Source organism: Ambystoma mexicanum, chromosome 1q, assembly GCF_040938575.1.
Source record: "Ambystoma mexicanum isolate Mex_15411 chromosome 1q, UKY_AmexF1_1, whole genome shotgun sequence".
In the NCBI taxonomy this organism is placed as follows: domain Eukaryota; kingdom Metazoa; phylum Chordata; class Amphibia; order Caudata; family Ambystomatidae; genus Ambystoma; species Ambystoma mexicanum.
The window spans coordinates 1023723813-1023745347 of record NC_090922.1 but is presented as its reverse complement, the minus strand read 5'-3'; the positions used below and the strand labels follow the sequence as shown (position 1 = coordinate 1023745347).

Sequence of the window (21535 nt, the reverse complement as noted above, 5' to 3'; positions counted from 1 at the left end):
CAGGACTCAGGATGCCATAAACGGATTGCTTACCTCGCCAGGAAACAAACAGGACTTGTCCACCGATCCCCTGTGTTCAAGGTGCACCGGGTTTTGTAGTGGGATGGCCAGAGTACTGACCGCAACCGTGCATTCTCAAGGAGGCCTGTGGGTGACCATTGCACTGGCGTTGGCTACGAAAAAGCCGCAACTATTGGCATTGCCAATGCTTGTTGATACATGCCTTGTAGTTGGCTCATATATATAGGAAAATAGTGAAGCAGAGTAATAACCTCTAGTCAGGGTGAGCACAGCTTTGTCATAGAATAGAGCCAGCGCATCATTTGTTTCTGTATTTGACGGAACGTGGCCCCAGGACATGGTTTCAAACACCTTCACTTTCTGCAATGTGCCGCTCCTTTCAGTTGCACATAAATTAGTCATCCAGGCCACAGGTTCCTTAGAAGCTCTTCAGAGCCACTGTCATCAATACTGAGAAATTCCGCTTTCGCAGCTGCTTGGGTTTGAGTGCACTTCACGTATTTGTGCGTGCGTTCAACTGAAATCCGAGGCATCGGCCAAAGCTAGTTTGTGACCCTCGGTGTCCTGCTTAATGGGATGTGAGCTCACACCTCTGACCAGGAAGAGTGTCAGGTTCGAAGCTCTCCAGCCTGCATTTTGTGAACAGAGAACACATTTCCTGCTTTGCGCCCCTTCCCACTGCCAGACGGCAGGCCCTCACCTTAATGCCATGCAGTGGAGAGACATTGGCTAGTGGCAAGAGGAACCATCATGCATACTGTACCATTTTCCATAATGCAATAGCCATCACTAGGGTGCAGGCTTCACAGTTGAGCATGAGGACAAGGAGTGAAGGGGGATATGACCCATATACATGGGGTAATCGTCACTACTCCGAGTCCTACTCTTCACTGCCATATTCATTAAGGGTCGGACTGGGGCTTACAATTGTCTCAGGCACCAATGAAAAAGTGTCCCACAGTTACAAATGGGAATGTATTACTTTCAGTCTCTTCACTCTGGCCACCCTCTATTGCCGCCCAAACCCTTCTTCTTCATCTGAAGCCAGAAACCTTGGAGTCATCTCCGACTCCTCTCTCTCTCTTTCCTCCCTCACATCTTGGACCATGCCAAGAAGACCCATTTTCAACTCCACCTCCTCAGACGCATCCTTCCTTTCCTCACTTTCCCCCAGAAGCTTAATGTCTCTAGAGCTCTGGTACTCTCTAGGCTGGACTACTGCAAAAGCCTCTTCCTTAATATACCCTTTCCCTCGCTTCACCCGCTCCAGCTTGTCCAGAATAGGGCTGCAAGACTTATTCTTGGCCTCAAGCCCAGGGACCATATATCTCCAGCTCTAAAATCTCTCGATTGGCTCCTGGTTCCTGCAAGGATTAAATTCGAATCCCTCTGCATCATCCATAAGGCTATCTGGGGCGGGGACCACGCTATCTACAACTTGGTCTCACGCTCACCAAATACTCTCCTGCCAGATCCCTACGCTCCTCCAGCTCCAACTCTCTGCGTGTCAAGTGCTTCTCTAAGCAGTGAGCTGGCGGCCGATCTCTTTCCTCGGTTGCCCTGCCCTCTCCGTCTTGAGCCAGATATCCTCAAATTCCGTAAGCGCCTCAAGACTTTCCCTCTTCACCTCCTATTCCCCCTCCTTCTCCTGTGCTAAACTCCACACTTGCTGATATTGCTGGCCTGAGCACTTATTTGTCCTTCTGGGCTTTGGCCTTCCACCCAATCGCCCCAGCTTCCTCCCGCTCCCAGCACTTCCCCTTGAGCACCCAATGGCCTGTGTTCCCTCACAGGATTGTACTTTTTTTATTGGCAGGTAACCACTCTTTACCATGTGACCTCTGCCAGCTACTTACCGGTTCCCGGGAACTGATTCCCTGGCACATCCCCTTCTGTGGAAATCCTAGCACTTACCCCTCCCTTGTCCCTTCTCTCTCTTTACACTTTCACTTTCTGAATGCTCACAAGGCCTAGTAAGACTGCATCTATCTTACTCATTATTGTTATCTATTTGCCTTTGGTCGCATGTTCCCTCCCTGTTGCCCTGAGCGCGCTTTGAAACACAATTTGTTGATGTATAAGCACCTTACAAATGCAAAATAAATAAATAGACTGATTGAGTAGTACCCAAGGGAGAGGTTTTTGACCAGAAAAACGGTCCCACACTAGCATTGTGTGCTTTATTGCCCTACAGGCCAGTCCAAGCCTGTATTCATTTGCTTATTGAAGGATGTCCAATAAATGACAGGCCTATTGCTTGTATAACCCGGGTCATGCATGTGACGAGCAATCAAAAGGACTTGGAGTAATTAATGTAATTAGGCATTACCCCCACTTCCCGCTTACCATTAATTATTGAATGATTACAAAAGCTTAGAGGCATTGATCTGCAAATTGAGGCACTGGAAGGTAAAATGCTACAAACATGATTTGTAATAATATTCAGGCCGAGCACATGTTTACCATGAACATTTAAGACATGGCTCAAGATTGAATGCCTGCTTCCAATGAAGTATCCAATACACCCTGATCTTATAAAAGGAAAGTAAAACAGCGCAGAGAGATGTTGTCACTCTGCAAACATTGAGCAATAATAGACCCACTGCCCCTGACCCTGAAGCTGTCAGACCCTTTTGATCCCTCCATTATAAGTGAGGTAGGGGGATATATGACTCAGCATAATAATGGTTGACCAGCATCCCCCTGTTCTAGGTTGGAGCATATAGTTACAATCACTGTCTGGCCATACCAATATTTATCAGTTATCAATGAGGTGGCTGAGCTTTGTCCCCTAATCAGGCAAATGACAACTGCGCAATGACAATCCCAAATATTAAGTAACACTGCTACCTCTGTAGAATGAGACCATTATAATTAGGAAAGAAGATAAGGCAGGGGCGATTGAGATCCAAGATAGGCAATAATATATATTGTACATGCTGTATACTGAAACTCAAAGTTTCTTTGTTAGGGTGGGTTAGGATGGGTACATATCTTTTACTGGACTTACAATTGTAAGTTGGTGCACTCTGTCGTGCTAAATACACACATATTAAGTCATTCTGGGCTATCTATGTGTCTGCCACTGTCCGGATGAAATTCTATAGACGTTAATGAGCTATCTCCGTCAGGCAGGTGCAAGTCTGTTTCTTAAAAGACTGGAGAGTGTACATTATATTCTCCAGTAAGTTCCTCTTTTGCATCTGAGCACAGGCAGGGTCTTCCTTACTAGGACCCTGAAAAACAAACATCAAAGGCCCTACAAGATTCTTCAATGCTCAGATGCAAAAGAGGAACTTACTGGAGTGCACCAACTTACAATTGTAAGTCCAGTAAAAGATATGTACCCATCCTAACCCACCCTAACAAAGAAACTGAGTTCCAGAGTACAATCATAGTATTGGGCAACCCACAGTAGGAATACCCACAACAGTCCCTTGTGTTTTGCATACATGCTGTATACTGTACACGCTGTCCATTTATTAACTCTACAATCCAGGGAGGCCCCTATGGTTAACCTCCCCAGCCGGTATAAACCACAAACAACTTAGAGATTTTCATATCAACACACAGGTAATGGGTACTTCCGACCTGCAGCCATAAACGCCAAAGGTTTTTGCATCTGCCTTCCCACTATCCGACTAACACACCCTGTCCTCCTTTCTTACAGTAGTGATGCCAAAGTTATTGGCTGAAGAGCTCTATATAAAACCGCATTACATTACATATTGTGGAATGTCATTGTCAACTAAGCGATACTGAGAGTGATTGTATGATTTATACTAGTCCAACCCAGGTATTAATGACAACTGTGATACTTCATGTTGAACGTGCAGAGATAGGTTTGATTTCAGCACAAAACTCAGATTTACGGGTTAGAAAATCGCCCAGGATGACAGAATTTTACACCCCTCTAAAGATACATAAATGTACGGAATCCAATCTAGGCAGCCCAATCGTGTCTGGTAAAGGTTCTATGTTAAAACCTTTGTCCCGATATGTAGATTTCTTTTGGAAGAATGGGATACCCAAGAAGAGAACATATATAAGATACAGCTCAGGTTATTAAATAGGTGAAAAGACTTGAGTTCAACCCATCGGAAAAATTCATGATTGAATCGGACATTGTTATCCTTATACAGATTTTCCACAAATGGCATCTTTGGATGCCTGAAGGAAACCATTGAAACAAGCTGAAGTGATGCACACATTGATTTAATTTTGTGGTGCATGACGACGACTTACCTCAGAACCTATTTCAGTTCAATGGCCAAATTCTCAAGTTGCTACATTTTATAGATATTCTTTCTACTGTCTAGAAACTGTATTAAATAGTTCTTTAAGTGGGCTATATAATCAAACTCAACATCTTAAATTTACTTGGACAAATTAACTGTTTCTAAGAACAGGTCTACTGATTTTCTGGCTGTAAAAGTCTTTGAAGCAGAAGGAGCACTTTAGGTAAAATGTTTTCATAGGCCCACTCACTGCAATTCCATTCTCGATATGACTATTCTCACCCCGACATATGAGGCATTCCTTACCCTTTGGCAAGGTTTTAAAGTTCATATGCAATAGTAGTAAAAGTGTCGTGTAGGACGATGAAGTAAACAACGTAATTGATAAGTTAAGGCTGAAAAAATATTCCAAAACAATCATTACATTATAATAGAGCTGTTCTTTTACAACCAAAGAATTCCTAAGGCTAGTATGGATAGTAAGAGGATTGTGCACATATCCACTTACAATGAATTACTCTAATTTACTGAAGATTGTTTTAAAAAACGGGAAGATTTTGGAAGATTTCAATAGTGGGGAAAGTTATTTTGGACGACATCTGTTTGCCTAGAAGTGCAGTGAAAATCGTAAGGAAGACTGATGCGTAATACAGTGATTCCACCTAGCAAAAGAGACAGGAGGATGTTAACTCTTCCAGATCAGTGGGGCTTGAGCATAAATAATGGCCATTACCCATGTGGTTCCTGCATAACCAGGTTACTTTACCACAGAAAAGATTCCATGGTGAAGAATTTCACTTTCTGTTTTTAAGAAGAAAAAAAGGGTCACAGGAATTTCCCCCTTGCAGTGGGAGGACTGAGAGGCGACCCCACCCGCCCCCCAAACTGTAAATGCGGTGTGGGTGAAGAGAGAAAGAATGTAGCTCACAGAAAAGTAACCTGTAAAAGAGTGACACCAATCTGGTTCCTACACCATGTGTGAACAGACTGCTAGAGTGACTGAAGTGAATTTAGGTGTGATAAAAATGTGGAGAATTAGATATTTCACAAATTGCAATACTAAGATGGTATTTTAGCGGATTGTGAACCATTGGGAACCAGTGGTGTATTTACAATAAGGCCGACGAGGCCCTGGCTGAGAGTAGCAAATTGACACAGGAGCGGTATGTTTTTGTATAATTAGTTTACTATTTGTCATCCTTTAAAATGTGGGGTGAAATATAGCTCCTGGATGTTAATGTTAAAGGTATTTATATAGCGCATCGTCACCAACGGAATTGGTCCACAGGCGCTCTGGCGGACCTGTAAACAAGATGGAGGGAGGGTACGTTAGTCAGGAGGAGGGGGGCAGGAAAGTGGGAGAAGTGGTGTGCTGTTGGCAGCTTCAGTTTGGTATGCATTTCATATATGATTCTGAAGAGTTCTTTTTGGGTGTTCGGTGCTTTGAAGATTCGGTTGTCGTAGTGTTTCCCCTTTGCTTTTGGCATTATCCATTTTGTATATGTGGTTATGTTGGAGGAATTTCAGCTTATTCGTGGTGTAGTTTTCTTCCCTCCAGTCTAGTTCAAGTCTTTCGCTTTTTCCTTTTCATAGTGCTGCGAAGTGGGGTGTACCATTTTGCCATTGTTGTTTTATGAGAGGGAGTGAAAGGTTTTGATGGTTGTTACAATCCAGGTATGGAGCAGGCTAGTTTTTTTTTCTAGATCAGTCTCTTCCATAAATGATGGACACAGTCTGTTGAGCTCCAGGAGTTAATTTAGTTTGGAGTTTTTTACGGCTCTCCAGTTTCTTTTCGTGGTGGTCATTGTTTTGTCTTGTTGCCCGTTTACTGGCGTGGACATTGTAATTACGAAGGGAATTATGAGGTGGGCACTCCAGTGTAGTTGAACTGGGGGTGCCATGGTAATGAGTTTTTTGTTCGCGACGATTGCATCAAGTGTATGCCCTGCTGAATGGGTTGCTCCTTTGACTAGCTTTTGTAGATTCATTGATGCTTGTTGGCTGGTGAGAGAATTTTGTGTGGTTGTGGTTTCTTCATCAAAACAGATGTTGAAATCTCCGAGGACGATCAAGTCGTTATGATTAATGGCTAGGATGGTGATTGCTTCAGTTAGGGCGTCTACGAACGTTGCATCATAGGCTGGTGGTCTGTACATCAATATGAATTTCAGGTTGGTTTTGGGGTTTACTGATAGGCGTAGGATTAAGGATTTGCATTTATCAATGTTTAATGGGTCTTCCGATTTGATAGCCAGGTGTTCCTTGTGGATGATTGCTAGCCCCCCCCCCCTATTTTGGTTTTTCTGTTTTCTTGGATGCATTTGAAGTTTGCCGACAGACAGTTGTTGAGGGTGGTCTTGTAGTTGTTGTCTAGCCATGTTTCAGCTACAGATAGTATGCTGATACCTCAGTCGCAGAGGAGGTCGTATATTTCGGTGGAATGTTTGGACATTGACCATGTGTTGATTAGATTGCAATGGATCTTTTTGTAGTGGTTTTGCTTATTAGTTGTTCCTTGTGTTGGTTTGCAGCTGTTCTACTTGGTGCGTCTGTGGTGATGTCGATTAGGTGAGGATGAGGATCAGCGAAGGCTGTATCTTCATTGAAGCGGTCTGCTACATTGAAAACTTAGTTGTTAAATAGCGGTGCTTCTCTGCTCATGCCGATTGTTTGAAGATCAGCGGAGGGTTCTTTTTCATTGAATCGGTCAGTTAGGTTTATGGTTGGGTTGTTGGTTATTAGTACTTCATAGTTTTGTCTGGTGTGACGTGGGTGTTGCTGGTGTCCTGTTCTTGTGATGTATGGGGTAGGAATTTTCCCACACTCTTCTTAGGTGCTCCCGTTTTTTTTCTTGTTGTATGGGGTCCTTCTTTGCTTGGCTTGGGGTCACGGTGTTGTCGCGAGGTATGGTGTGAGATAAGGATTTTTCTCTTTCAGAGTTTGTTCTGATCTTATTGGTTTTTGGTGGAGTGTTTCATGCGATTGAGGTTGGTGTTGCTGGGGTCAGTGAGGTTTGTGTGTCCTTTTCCCTTGTTGCATGATCTTGTGCTCATTCTCTGCGCCCTTTCCTGTTCCGGGGCATTCCTGGAGTTCGGTGCAGGGATAACGGTTTGAGCGCATGACTGTAATGTCAAAGGTAACTGTTGTTTCCATTACTGTAGGTAAGTTTTGTGTTTATAGGCACTGTCTGTTCTTCTGTTGGGGAGTTTGGGTCTGTATTCTACAGGTGCACTGTCAGGGGAGTTAGGGGTGCTGGGCGTACGGTAGTCAGGTGGCCTAGGATGCAGTTCTGGTCACTATTTATGTAGTTCTTTGTGTTATTAGTGGCGGGGGGTGCAATACTCTCTCGGTGGGTCCCTCTAGATGTGTGTCAAGTTGGTCTAAACAGATTGTGAGTGTAAGACTAACCACAGCTAGACTTGAGAGTCCCACACAGTGGGAGAAGGCCCACCCGCAACAGTGCAACCTGAGTACAAACCTAAACACAGCTAGAGCCAACACGTAATAATGCACTTGGAGTACAAATCTAAACCCAGCTAGTCCCGAGAGTCTTGCACAATGGGAGAAAGGCCCCCACCCAACAATGCAATTTGAGTACAAACCTAAAACACAGTTAGAGCCTACACCTAACAATGCAATCTGAGTACAAACCTAAATCCAGCTAGATTTGTGATTCCTTTACAGTGGGAGAAAGGCCTGCACCTAACTATGCAGTCTGAGTACAGGCCTGAGCATAGCTAGATTAGAGAGTCCTGCACAGTAGGAGAGAGGCCTACAATTTGAGTGCAGACCTAAACACAACTAGATTAGAAAGTCCTGTATAATTGGAGAAAGGCCTACACCCAACAATGCAATTTGATTACAGAACTAAACCCAGCTAGATTTGAGAGTCCTATCTAGCGGGAGAAAGGCCTACACCTAACAATGCAATCGGAGTACAAACCTAAACCCAGCTGGTTTTGAGAGTCGTGTATAGCGGTAGAAAGTTCTACACCTAACAATGCAATTTGAGTACAAACCTAAAACACAGTTAGAGCCAACACCTAAAATTGCAATCTGAGTACAAACCTAGAACAAAGTTAGAGCCTACATCTAATGATGCAATTTGATTACAGGCCTGAACACAGTTAGATTGGAGAGTGCTGTATATTGGGAGAAAGACCTACCCCTAACAATGCAATTTGAGTACAAACCTAAAACACAGTTAGAGCCTACATCTGGCAATGCAATTTGATTACAGGCCTGAACACAGTTAGATTTGAGAGTCCTGTATATTGGGAGAAAGGCCTACACCTAACAATGTAATTTGAGTACAAACCTAAAACACAGTTAGAGCCTACACCTAACAATGCAGTTTGAGTGTAGGACTAAATACAGCTAGCTAGCAATGCAGTTTTTGTGCAACTCCACACCCAAGCTGGTTCTACCGTGCTAGTCGCTGCTGGTCGATGATTGGCCACTGGCTTCCCCTGCTGACACCAGCAGACACGATATGGAGCCGCCACAGTTGGAGACGCCCTTTGCCTCAGGCCCTTAGCAGCAGGGGGCTGCTGGGGAGGGGCTACCCTGGCCTTGTGTGTGATGAGTCCTGGTCTGCCCAATCAGGCTCCGGGGGCAGGCTGGGAGGCAGGAGGAGGGAGAGGGAAGAAAGGTGCTGGGGACTACAAGGGGCACGGGCCTAGAAGGGGGATCACACAATGGCCAAAAAAAGCAATCAAGCAGGCCCGGTAGGGTCCCTTGCCCAGATCCCTCACCTGCAGTCGCTCTAAGTGGGGAGATGAGCATGCAGGCCTCTGATGGTTTGTTACACCAGGAAGACTTATAGAAACTGCCCAATCAGGCTCCGGGGGTGGGCTGGGAGGCAGGAGGAGGGAGGAGGAGAGGGAGAAGGAAGGTGCCAGGGACTACAAGGAGCGCGGGCCTAGAAGGGGGATCATGCAATGGAAAAAAAAAACCAGGACCGGTAGGGTAGCTTGCCCAGATCACTCACCTGCAGTCGCTCTAAGTGGGGAGATAAGCGTGCAGGCCTCTGATGGTTTGATACACCCAGAAGACTTGTAGTAACTGGCCAATCAAGCTCCGGGGGGAGGGCGAGGGAGAAGAAAGGTGCCAGGTACTACGAGGGGCACGGGCATAGAAGGGGGATCACGCAATGGCCAAAAAAAGCAATCAAGCAGGCCCGTTAGGGTCGATTGCCCAGATCACTCACCTGCAGTCGCTCTAAGTGGGGAGATGATCGTGCAGGCCTCTGATGGTTTGATAAACCCGGAAGACTTGTAGAAACTGCCCAATCAGGCTCTGCGGGCGGGCTGGGAGGCGGGGGGAGGGAGAGGGAGAAGAAAGGTGCCAGAGACTACGAGGGGCACGGGCCTAGAAAGGGGATCATGCAATGGCCAAAAAAAAAAACGATCAGGCACGCCCGGTAGGGTCGCTTGCCCAGATCATTCACCTGCAGTCGCTCTAAGTGGGGAGAAATAAAGGGGTAAGATTCATGTGTGAATGCTTACCGAAATATAAGGCCAGCACAGAAATGATGTCGGACATAAGGCCTATGGAAGCTAAATCATTAAGGAAAAATAGTGGGCCTAAAAGTAAAAATGTGAAGATATGCGCAATGCCTTTCAGGAAGGAAACGAAAGACATGTGGCTAACAAATCCATGGAGAGCGGCACTGACATATAAAGAAACCACATTGCACAGTATCTTCAATGGGATACCAGATTATGCTCCAAGCAGCTAGTGAAACTGAGCATTTCATGTGAAATAAATAAAAGAATGTCATTTTCGTTTTTCCCTCATTCAAATTAACAGTATGCAAAGCAAAATTCTCACTAGACTTTCAAAATTGGAACATGGTTTCTGCATATAACCGCCTTATATATAGACAATCTAGAAGCGATACTTATATATGTTGAAACTGCATGCATTATAAGATGTGATTTTAAATTGCAACTGTGTGTGAGTTTAAAAGACCATGGGCTGCTGGGTACATAAGCCGGTAATTTCTCCAGACCATGAAACCTAACCGCAAAGGCCTTTCCTCTGAGGCCCTGAAGCAAGGGGCCTGGTTATCATCATCAATCATGACGGAAGGTGAACCCAAACATGAGCCTCTCTGCTTAGTCACATGCCTGAAGAGAAAAGAACCTTGGAGAGCAAGGGTGGGGGCCCAGTGAAGGAGGATGTGAAACTATAGTTTGATTAAATGGGAGAAATACATTTTAATGCATAAAATAGGCAGCGTACAGGCCACCACAGTCATTCCAGACTTCTATTAAAGGTGATAGTAACCCCCTTGTAATCATGGTAAAACTAATTTGGTGTGATACACATAACTGAAGTTATTAAGGAAAATGTTATTTGGGCCTTCCCTTGTTTCCAAGAGAGATTGAAGTATAATAATATGAAAACTGTAAAGTGGCATATTTTCCACTGATATGGCTCCTGAGTAAATGAAAAAAAACGTATCTCTGCTTAAGAGTGGCGTGCTGATTTCAGATTAGCCTTATCTGATTCGCCTTAAAATGTAGTTCTCAAAAATATATTCATACATGTAAAGATTTGAAAATTAAGGGTATTTGCCATGTTGAGATATTTTGTGAGCTCTAAGCATGCCAAGCCCACCTGTCATAGTGGGATTATGAAGTTTTCTCCTCCCACCGCTGTCCCAAATCACTCCCCCATCCCATTGTCCTGTTAGCACACAGGTGGAAGGTGGGTAGTGAGAACCAGCCAATCCCTTTCGTGAGAATCGTGACAAGTTAGTGATGTCATTTTCCCTATAAATTAGTCAGTTTGCATCAGAACTGGACCTCTTCCAATAATTGTGATAGGCGACTTGCTGCTAAAATCTGGAGAACATCCCAGCAGAGAGGCCTAAAACTTGCATTGGAGACAGGAATCAGGAGACATAGAAGCTGATTTGGACCCCTTGGAGGACTCAGGAAATCCTTAACTGACCCCCTTGCCGTCCCAGCGGTGCCCTGCAGTTCCCTGATGCCAAGTCCAGGCCTCTCCTGTAATGAATGAGATTTGTGATGGCATCTTTGATGTCATGGGTGTTAGTCCTTGCAGGGCACACTGGTGGCACGAGTTATGGTTGCTTAGCTTACCATAACTATCGAATTGTGTTTTTTTTTCGGTTTTAGCTGTAACCATAACGTCCCTGTAAGAACGTTTATTCATTGAATTTCATAGGTTTTTTCTAATGCAACTTAACCATAACGTCCCTTTAACAACATTTTTTTGTTAGTGAATTTCATTGATTTTTATTAGGGCACTGTAAACATAACGTTGCTTTAGCAAAATGCCAGGCACGATGCGGCATGAGACCGATGATCGGCTTCGTCCTTGTTGCTAAGCAACAACACTCTTATCTACAACAACATCCGGCGGCAGGCGGAAGAGACGGCCACAGCTAAGGCCAATATAAGGCCCTGTTTGCCCCTGTTTGCAACAGGAGGCCAGAAGCTCTGTCCCCAACCCCTTATACAACTTTGACCAACTGCCTGTTAGACCCAAGAAATAACCTTCCAGAGCATCTTGGAAGATAGCACTAACATGCAACCACACGGCGCCTAAACCCATAGAGATGCTGCTTGTCGACCTCAAGTGCGCCCCCAGGTAATTATATGAACCTGGTGTGCCGTCCACTGCCTGATTTATGTTGTGACATGTTTTTGACTTGCCCATTTTATGGGAAAAAGCATTGTTTTAACTTGTGTGTAAAACCAGCGTGTCTCACCAATTGCATACTCTCAATACCACGCTGCGACCACAAATTCTGCTTGCAAATCTCTACTGCCCTGTGCCCTTGCCCTTTTTTATCTAACCCCCTCCCACACCTGTGAACCTTACCGCCTACTACATCCTACATGCTCCCAGCGCTCCAGTCTATCCTGCAACCGTCAAGTATTACCCGTACCGTATTTGCATCTGCATTTGCAGTCGAAGCTTGTGTATTTGCATTTCTCTTGAGGCTTATTGAGCCAGACTACTTCCCACAAAGCTATCTTTGCTAGCAGTGCACTACACCCACCCAGTGCACACCTGAACTATCATAATATAGAATTTATTTGGTCCCATCGTAAAAGCCAGCCAGAATAATAAGCGCACTGTACTCACCTGACGTCCACTTGAATTAGAAATCATAGAAACTGCACAAGGGATAGCTATCTAGCAGTGTACTTTATCTACCTATGCACACTTGTACTAGCCTATATTACTAACTATATTCATACATCTAACAAATATGCCATTGTGACTATGCTACCTAGCGACCTACTGTACTTACTCTGTGTATTTTAGAACCTGCCTGCCATCTTGACTAATGTTACCTAGCAATTATTTACCCAGTGAATTTTAGAATCTACCTGCCATTTTGACTAATGTTACCTAGCAGTGTGCTGTACTCACCCAGTGTATCTTAGAACCTACCTTCCATTTTGACTAATGTTACCTAGCAATGTGCTGTACTCACACAGTGTATTTTAGAACCTACCGGCCATCTTGACTAATGTTACCTAGCAATGTACTGTATTTACCCAGTGTATTTTAGAACCTACCTGCCATTTTGACTAATGTTACCTATCAGTGTACTGTACTCACCCAGTGTATCTTAGAACCTATCTGCCATTTTGACTAATGTTACCTAGCAGTGTACTGTACTTACCCAGTGCATTTTAGAACCTACCTGCCATTTTAACTGTTACCTAGCAGTGTACTGTACTTACCCAGTGTATTTTAGAACCTACCCATCTCTGAACTGTATGCATGCACCAACCAGCCCAGCACATCTGAAACTGCATATATGCATCCTCCACTGGCCTAACACAACAGCTGTCCTTAGCCTACAGTGAACCCTACTACCCACAGTCATTGCCCACCATGTATTTGCCAAGCATTTACACAATCCTACTAAGGACCATCCTTGACCTCATTTGCATGTCCAGTCACACAAATTCACGCACTGCACCTAGTCCTAACACAGCAACACCACCTCCAAATAATATGACTCCTGCTCTCCCATCTATGCCCAACGCCTACGGCCAAGACCAGCCCCTCATTATTAGACCATGTAGTTCCACCTACAGAAACCTTTGACTTTGTGCCAGACTACCCAAACTGTTTGAACCCCTCACTAGGACCACGCCCCCCTCCAAAATAAGAAACATCAGGAATCCCTGCCCACAAATCAAACCCACCAACCTCCTCCATAACCCCCCACTTCCCCCACAACCTTTTGCCTAAGATCCCCAACAGAATAATCATGTTATTGTTCCATCTACGCACACTCTCAATAATGAGGAAACACCCAAAATAACTACCAAGAACAAAAATCCTAACATCAGATGTGCCTTAATAAATGTCTGCTTCCCAAGCGCTTTGGATTAAGGCGCTATATAAATAACACATCATCATCACATCATTAGTAGCACATGCCATAGAAATAGCAGACCTCCTACAACAAGAACAAGTGGACTTCCTAGCCATTACTGAGTCCTGGCTCCACTCTGCAGCAGGTCCCGCCATCATGCGAGCAATCCCTAAGGACTACACACTACTCAGAGTGGACAGAACCATTTCCCGAGGCGGTGGCCTCGCCATAATTGACAAAACTAGTCTAGCTATGAGACTCACTCCTCCACATAATTTTGAATTGTGCAAATCCCTCACAGACAAATTATCCATCACCGAACACCCAAACTCTCACCATCCACCTCTGATGGTTTGGTAAACCCGGAAGATTTGTAGAAACTGCCCAATCAGGCTCCGCGGGCGGGCTGGGAGGCGGGGGGAGGGAGAGGGAGAAGAAAGGTGCCAGAGACTACGAGGGGCACGGGCCTAGAAAGGGGATCATGCAATGGCCAAAAAAAAAACGATCAGGCACGCCCGGTAGGGTCGCTTGCCCAGATCATTCACCTGCAGTCGCTCTAAGTGGGGAGAAATAAAGGGGTAAGATTCATGTGTGAATGCTTACCGAAATATAAGGCCAGCACAGAAATGATGTCGGACATAAGGCCTATGGAAGCTAAATCATTAAGGATAAATAGTGGGCCTAAAAGTAAAAATGTGAAGATATGCGCAATGCCTTTCAGGAAGGAAACGAAAGACATGTGGCTAACAAATCCATGGAGAGCGGCACTGACATATAAAGAAACCACATTGCACAGTATCTTCAATGGGATACCAGATTATGCTCCAAGCAGCTAGTGAAACGGAGCATTTCATGTGAAATAAATAAAAGAATGTCATTTTCGTTTTTCCCTCATTCAAATTAACAGTATGCAAAGCAAAATTCTCACTAGACTTTCAAAATTGGAACATGGTTTCTGCATATAACCGCCTTATATATAGACAATCTAGAAGCGATACTTATATATGTTGAAACTGCATGCATTATAAGATGTGATTTTAAATTGCAACTGTGTGTGAGTTTAAAAGACCATGGGTTGCTGGGTACATAAGCCGGTAATTTCTCCAGACCATGAAACCTAACCTCAAAGGCCTTTCCTCTGAGGCCCTGAAGCAAGGGGCCTGGTTATCATCATCAATCATGACGGAAGGAGAACCCAAACATGAGCCTCTCTGCTTAGTCACATGCCTGAAGAGAAAAGAACCTTGGAGAGCAAGGATGGGGGCCCAGTGAAGGAGGATGTGAAACTATAGTTTGATTAAATGGGAGACATACATTTTAATGCATAAAATAGGCAGCGTACAGGCCACCACAGTCATTCCAGACTTCTATTAAAGGTGATAGTAACCCCTTTGTAATCATGGTAAAACTAATTTGGTGTGATACACATAACTGAAGTTATTAAGGAAAATGTTATTTGGGCCTTCCCTTGTTTCCAAGAGAGATTGAAGTATAATAATATGAAAACTGTAAAGTGGCATATTTTCCACTGATATGGCTCCTGAGTAAATGAAAAAAAACTTATCTCTGCTTAAGAGTGGCGTGCTGATTTCAGATTAGCCTTATCTGATTCGCCTTAAAATGTAGTTCTCAAAAATATATTCATACATGTAAAGATTTGAAAATTAAGGGTATTTGCCATGTTGAGATATTTTGTGAGCTCTAAGCATGCCGAGCCCACCTGTCATAGTGGGATTATGAAGTTTTCTCCTCCCAACGCTGTCCCAAATCACTCCCCCATCCCATTGTCCTGTTAGCACACAGGTGGAAGGTGGGTAGTGAGAACCAGCCAATCCCTTTCGTGAGAATCGTGACAAGTTAGTGATGTCATTTTCCCTATAAATTAGTCAGTTTGCATCAGAACTGGACCTCTTCCAATAATTGTGATAGGCGACTTGCTGCTAAAATCTGGAGAACATCCCAGCAGAGAGGCCTAAAACTTGCATTGGAGACAGTAACAGGAGACATAGAAGCTGATTGGGACCCCTTGGAGGACTCAGGAAATCCTTAACTGACCCCCTTGCCGTCCCAGCGGTGCCCTGCAGTTCCCTGATGCCAATTCCAGGCCTCTCCTGTAATGAATGAGATTTGTGATGGCATCTTTGATGTCATGGGTGTTAGTCCTTGCAGGGCACACTGGTGGCACGAGTTATGGTTGCTTAGCTTACCATAACTATCGAATTGAGTTTTTCTTTCGGTTTTAGCTGTAACCATAACGTCCCTGTAAGAACGTTTATTCATTGAATTTCATAGGTTTTTTTCTAGTGCAACTTAACCATAACGTCCCTTTAACAACATTTTTTTGTTAGTGAATTTCATTGATTTTTATTAGGGCACTGTAAACATAACGTTGCTTTAGCAAAATGCCAGGCACAATGCGGCATGAGACCGATGATCGGCTTCGTCCTTGTTGCTAAGCAACAACACTCTTATCTACAACAACATCCGGCGGCAGGCGGAAGAGCCGGCCACAGCTAAGGCCAATATAAGGCCCTGTTTGCCCCTGTTTGCAACAGGAGGCCAGAAGCTCTGTCCCCAACCCCTTATACAACTTTGACCAACTGCCTGTTAGACCCAAGAAATAACCTTCCAGAGCATCTTGGAAGATAGCACTAACATGCAACCACACGGCGCCTAAGCCCATAGAGATGCTGCTTGTCGACCTCAAATGCACCCCCAGGTAATTATATGAACCTGGTGTGTCGTCCACTGCCTGATTTATGTTGTGACATGTTTTTGACTTGCCCATTTTATGGGAAAAAGCATTGTTTTAACTTGTGTGTAAAACCAGCGTGTCTCACCAATTGCATACTCTCAATACCACGCTGCAACCACAAATTCTGCTTGCAAATCTCTACTGCCCTGTGCCCTTGCCCTTTTTTATCTAACCCCCTCCCACACCTGTGAACCTTACCGCCTACTACATCCTACATGCTCCCAGCGCTCCAGTCTATCCTGCAACCGTCAAGTATTACCCGTACCGTATTTGCATCTGCATTTGCAGTCGAAGCTTGTGTATTTGCATTTCTCTTGAGGCTTATTGAGCCAGACTACTTTCCACAAAGCTATCTTTGCTAGCAGTGCACTACACCCACCCAGTGCACACCTGAACTATCATAATATAGAATTTATTTGGTCCCATCGTAAAAGCCAGCCAGAATAATAAGCGCACTGTACTCACCTGACGTCCACTTGAATTAGAAATCATAGAAACTGCACAAGGGATAGCCAAACTCTCACCATCCACCTTCTGTACAGACCCCCAGACCATCTGGGACTATTTGAGGAGGACCTTACCATCATCCTCTCGGATAACTTAAAAAACACATCCCATTGCCTTCTTCTAGGTGACCTCAACCTAGGGTACAGTGACCCCAAAGACCAGCACGCCACACAAATTGCTGGCTCCCTGGCGGAAATAGGATTCAACCAAAAAGTGACTCTACCCACCCACAACAAAGGGAGAATTGTTGACTGGGTAGCCGACTTCAACTGCCACATCTCCATCACCTCCATCTCCCCTCAACTGTGGTCTGATCACCACCTCATAACCTTCGCACTTGAGGGCGTTTCACCCACTCCTCCCAACAACTCAGCCCTCGACATCCCCACCAGGAACAAAAGAAACCTCACCCGAAAAACCTGTCCCCCTTATTCTACCCACCTTGAACTCACTAACAGATGCCACTGATCCTTTCTCTATGGTTGATGAGTATAACAAAATAATGACCGCAGCTCTAGACTCCATAGCTCCACTTAACCTCAAAGGGCAAACCTAAAAAAACACTTGAGCACCTGGTTCTCACCGCACCTGAAATCCCTTAGACTTCAAAAATGAAAAAGTGAACAGACATTTAGACAATCTCCTACAGATGACAACAAAACCAACCTCAATAAGTTAACCTCCCTTTACAAAAAATAAATTAGTCCAGCTAAACAAGACTCCTACAACCAAGAATTTCTCAAGCGAACTCAAGCACAAAAGAACTCTTCTCCATCCTTAAAGAACTGGAAACTTCCATCTCAGTCCCTGACACCTGCGTGAAGGAAAATCCTGGTGCACCAGCATCCAAAATGCCCTTTCCAATAAAGTTGCTGCCCTCCAAGTTAAGATTGCCAACAAAAAAGAAACCCTGGGTCACTCCACCCCTGCAGCCAGCAAATCTTCACCCATCCCCAAACCCTTAAAAAAAACCTCCACCTTGCTTTAGTTTCTCTAAAGTAACCACCCTAGAGGTCGAAAAAACTATACTCGCACTCAAACCTTCGAACTGCAAAGGTGACCCATGCCCAGCCCAAATCATAAAGGACACAGCCAGAGATTTATCACCATTTATCTCGAAGCTCATTAATTCCTCCTTCTCCACCGCTACCATTCCCAGCAACCTCAAAGAGTCCTAGGTGTTCCCTTTACTCAAAAAGCAAACTTTGGACCCATTCATATTCACTAATTACAGACCCATCACCACAGTCCAATTCTCAAAATTCTAGACAAGGTAGCCTACCTCCAAATACAACAATACCTAGAACAAAAATCACCTCTTAGGAGTCCCCCAATCTGGCTTCAGACCCCAACCAGGACTGAGACAGCGTTAATCAACCTTAAGGCACAAATTGACTCACTTAGAGACAATGGCAAAGCGGCACTACTACTATTACTTGACCTATCAGCAGCATTTGATTTAGTAGATCATGAAATCCTCTGTAACCATCTGGACTCAGCCATCCACTTCTCGCAAGAAGCAATAGGCTGGATTCAATAATTCCTTAACAATAGGACCATGCGCGTCTCCTCAACCACAGCGTCCGCCGATCCTATTCCCATCACCTGCGGGGTGCCCCAAGGATCTTGTGTCTCCCCCACCGTGTACAAAATTTTTACGAAGCCCCTTTTCGATGATCTCGATGGTCTTGGTATCACCTACACCAATTATGCCGACGATACTCAGATCCTCTTACTGTTGACAGGAGATTACGGCAAGGATTTGGCCTTGGTAAACAGTGTACGTCATCATCCAGGCATGGATGGCCTCGCACATTTAACAGACAGGTCAACTCCACGGCCTCCTCTACCGCCTACACATGCAAATTAATCAGAGCAGCCAAGCCTTTCCACCACCCTGGCAAGAGCCCTAATTTTGTCAAAGCTGGATTATTGTAACACCCTATATCGAGGGAGTAACAAATACATCACTAACAAAATCCAGATTATGCAAAATAATGCTCTCAGAGCAGCATTGAGTATTCCCAAAAAAGCCCATTTATCTGACATAAGGAGAGCTAACAACTGGCTCACCACAAAAGACAAAATCTCACTTAAAGTAGCATCACTCACTTACAATGTCTCAACAATGCTGCCCCACAATATCTCATCAACAGATTCCAGAGACACTCCTCCAACCGCCCCACTAGAACTGCCAATTCCAACCGGCTCACAATGCCTAGATTCAAACTCGTCAAAACTGGAGGAAGCAGTTTCCAAGTTAAAGCCACATAACACTGGAACTCCCTTCCCCATGCCCTAAGAGTAGATCGTTTTTACCCACTCTTTAGACCCAACCTCATCCACCTGATCAAGGAAAATTATTGTTAATGCTCTGACTCCCACCTTTTTCACCCTCCCATCCAAGATGACCATCCCCTCTTCTTTCCCTCAGTTTGTATATTATCTGTATATTTTGTATACTACTGTACAGCAATGCAACCAAAGCTGAAAACCTTCTTATTGCTTCCTGCGCCCTGATACCCTTGGGTCTGGCGTGCATTATAAATAATAAAACAAACAAACAAACTTAGTGTATGTAGAAATTATGCTATGTTTGTAGTACCGCACCTTCACCAGAACGTCCCTTTGCAATATTTTTTGTGGCTGATTATGATATAAACTTCCTTTCAGAGTGTCACAATGTAAGTGGCAATGAAGGGAGGCAGTGCGACGCGCATCCTATACCCTCCACACAATTGTATGCTAAATGGAAGGAACCGTGGTACTGTGGAAAACATTGCAGTGGAAACAGGTAGAAACTGTTGAAACTGATGGTTGTGCGTGTTCAGAGCGCTTTCAAGAGTGCAAATGTGCAACAGCAAGCACAAACATTATTCCTAAATTTCCAAAAAGGGCAGCAAGGCGAGCGTGCAGAATTCGGAAATGCAGTAATATCAACAGGAACGCTATTTGTGGGGAAAACTGTTTGTGCTGTTCGAAACGATAGATTCCCATTTGTACAGTACGACAATGGCACGAGTTGTAAAAAGACACAAATACACTTCTTCACAATGTAGCGCGCATTCACCATTTACGGACCAAATAAAAAATAACGCGCCTACATGGGTGTCTACATAATGGGATACACAATTATACAGGAGATCGGAAACAGAAGCATTACCTGGCCTACTGCCTCCCTCAGCACAAACGGCACTGAAAATAGTGTTACATGGTGTTCATTTGTTCCTCCACAAGCAACAACAATAATATCGTAATGATTGAGCGTCACCAAGTCTCACACAGACAAACCAAAATCAATCACTTCATTGTAGGGGCTCCATATGCTTACAAACCCACATGAAAAACTCCACACATAACTCCCACCAAACTCTGTTTTCCATTCACTGTCAAGTAATGTATGTGCAGTTCACCCAAAAGCATACACTGTGGCTCGTACACAAACACAGCCATAAACTCACCCTCTGCATTTAGGTCGACAAATATACCGTATACCACAGTCTGTGCATGCACTCCACACCCAGAAAGCTTATTGCGCAATCCTGTGTCCTCCGCAGTCCCAAATATAAGGTGGCCATGTGCAAAAGGGGCATATGTTACACGTACAACCCTGCAACTATCGCTATGTCTGCTGACTTTTCCAGGAGTGCGCGCACGGAAGTCTGGGAATAAATGTCAATAAGGTAGGGGATGTCCTTTGTAGTGGTGGCTCCTAAACAATTTTTTTAAACAGCTTCCACAGTATTAACTCTTTTTTCTGGCTTTTATAATTGTTTTTATTTGTTGCACTGTGCCTCACATTCTGACAATAGCATCTTCAGTGCAGCCTGTAGATTGGAAAACCAAATGTCATTGCCACTGGGCGACAATGAAATACCATTTCCATTGAGAAGGTGCACATAACGATAACCAATGTTGTAATTGTCACAAGAGTACATCCCAGCAGCACGCAAAAAGTTACACATGCTTCTCTTGATAAGACGCCTTTCCACCTCTGGCTGCCGACAACATTAATTGGGATAGTTATATACTGGACTATACTGGTGGTATACATGAGAAAAGCACCTTCAGATTGGCAAAAATGCGCTGCATTTTTTTCATCATCTTTTTGAGTTGACGGTACACACTTGCACAAGCTATGGAACCAAAAAGCAATGCTCCATAGTGCAGTACCACAATGTGTAAACTATCTAAATGGGCCACTCGTTGACATTCTGCAAGCAAATGGTCGAAAGTACTGACAGTGACACCGCACCACAAATTCTCCACGTCGTCCAAATTCAAATTACCATTAAGGCCTCTTTCCACGGCATACTGAAGCAGATCTACCACAAAGCGATCACTCACTATGAAAACTGTGCATCTCGCCATCTCTGCTAGACTCACTACACAGAGTAATGTAACAAAATATGGCTGCCCTTTCCTGTGACGCACACTCTAACCACCTGATTGGACAATTGCAACAATCGCATTTCCATTGGCCAGCATGTTCAAAAGCGCAGAATGTAGCATGTGCGCCTCGCAAAGTATCGTAAGGACCGCAGTAAATCATGACCAGTCTTTCTTCCCTTTCCATTATCCTCTTCCGACCATGCCCTTATTAGGTATTGCTAAGTACACACACAAGCATCCACCAAT

At 44.4% G+C, this 21535-nt stretch overlaps 1 protein-coding gene across 1 annotated transcript in view; it reads right to left on the bottom strand.

Annotated features, from left to right (window-relative positions):
- BCL10 (BCL10 immune signaling adaptor) overlaps positions 1-21535 on the bottom strand; it is a 248188-nt gene that overhangs the window by 49972 nt on the left and 176681 nt on the right. The window lies entirely within an intron of this gene.